Raw genomic sequence first — 1,809 nt, forward strand, 5'->3', positions numbered from 1 at the left:
GTGTGTGGTGTGTGTGTGTGTGTGTGTGTGTTTTGGTGTGTGTGTATTTCTGCTTAAATATATATGCGTATATGTACCCGAAAGCTTGTATTTTCTTCGTAGTAGTGTGTGCGATGTGAATTCCCTAAAGATAAAAGTCATTTGTTGCTTTGCACTTGACTGTTCACTTCCCTGAAAGTCGGTGCAATGCGAATGCCATTTACAAAAGAGTGTTTTTTATAACAAGTATTATTTCTTTATTTGTTTGTTTCTTTCTCACTCTCTTTCTTTCTTTGTTATTAAGAATTATTGTCCTTATTTCCCCCTATTTAAACGACCAATTTCTGTTTTCAGTATCCTTGTTTTAAGCTCTAATACTATCAGCATTTTCAAGGTCGCCGTAAACACTTCATTATTGGACAAAAGTTTTTTTGTTTTTTTTCGCTAGACAAAAATTGTTCAATATCCACGAAAATTGCCTTATAAATTTTTGTAAACTCTTTCAAAATTCATTATCATTATTATCATCATTAATCTCAATATTAATACTGTATTTTCAATATACTTATCATTATTTTCATTATTATCATTGATCTTTAATACCTTCATTTTCATTATAATCGTCATTGTCATCACTAATATTATTCGTTTATTGTTATTATTATTACTATTACTATCATTAATAGTACTATTATCATTATTTTTATTATTATCATTATTATTATTATTACTATTGTTATTATTATTATCATTATCATCATTATCATTATCATTATTATCATAATTATCATTATCCTTATTATCATCATTATCATTATCATTTTCATTACTATTATTATTATTATCATTATTATTATTATTATTATTATCGTTACTATTTTTATCTTTATTATCACTATCATTATTATTATTATTATTATTATTACTGTCATTATTTTCATCATCATCATTATTATCATTAATATTTTCTTCAACAGTATTAGTAGTAGCAGTATATCAGTTGTTCACATCATCATCATTATTATTACTATTGCTATTACCATTATTGTTGACATTATCATTATTATCCTTATCATTATCATCATAATTGTCATTATCATTATCATTACTGTCATCATCATTATTATCATTGTTGTTGTTGTCATTACTGTTATTATTGTTATCGTTGTTATCATTGTTATTATTATTATTATTACCATGACGAGTATTATTACTACTACCATTATTACTTTATTATCATTGTTATCAATATTATCATTATTATTGTTATTGTAATCATGATAATTATATTTTCTCATTAATGTTATTACCATTATTATCATTATCATTATCATTAGTAGCAGCAGTAACAGTATCCTTTTCATTATTGTGATTCTTATTACTATTACTGTAATCATTATTAACATGCATAATACAATCACAATACACTCACTTCCACCTAAAGCACAGGATTCCCTTCCATCAAACCTCAGTGGCACTAATTTTTACACAACTTCATTTACCTCTTTGCCGTCACATGTACCGCGTACCCAAGGTTCTAAGAAAGCACCGGGATGACCTCAGCCACTGTTCTGTCGCCTGGCACCGTCTGGCAACCCCAGGGTCTTCCCAGCTTGGTGCGAGTGGCACTGGGGTGGCACAGCTAGTAGGACCATCAGTCCGTCCTTACACTTATTACTGTATCTTTGAGTGGCTGTGAATTCACTTGTTCGACGCTGAGAGGTTCGTATTGATCTGCTTTGTTGAGAGCGTCTAGTATATATATACATATATATATATATATATATATATATATATATATATATATATATATATATATAATAATTTACT

General features: G+C 27.9%; 1 protein-coding gene across 3 annotated transcripts in view; it reads left to right on the plus strand.

Annotated features, from left to right (window-relative positions):
- The first annotated feature begins 1,597 nt into the window (after positions 1-1,597).
- Positions 1,598-1,809, plus strand: part of LOC125025883 — a 6,818-nt gene continuing 6,606 nt past the window's right edge. For 2 of the 3 annotated variants that reach the window (XM_047614185.1, XM_047614186.1), the window contains exon 1: positions 1,602-1,701. The gene's annotated coding sequence lies outside the window, so the exon portion shown is untranslated. Of the gene's footprint in view, positions 1,702-1,809 lie in introns of all 3 variants that reach the window. The other variant, XM_047614184.1, reaches the window with a different exon arrangement.

The sequence above is a fragment of the Penaeus chinensis genome, chromosome 5, assembly GCF_019202785.1.
Source record: "Penaeus chinensis breed Huanghai No. 1 chromosome 5, ASM1920278v2, whole genome shotgun sequence".
Lineage (NCBI taxonomy): Eukaryota > Metazoa > Arthropoda > Malacostraca > Decapoda > Penaeidae > Penaeus > Penaeus chinensis.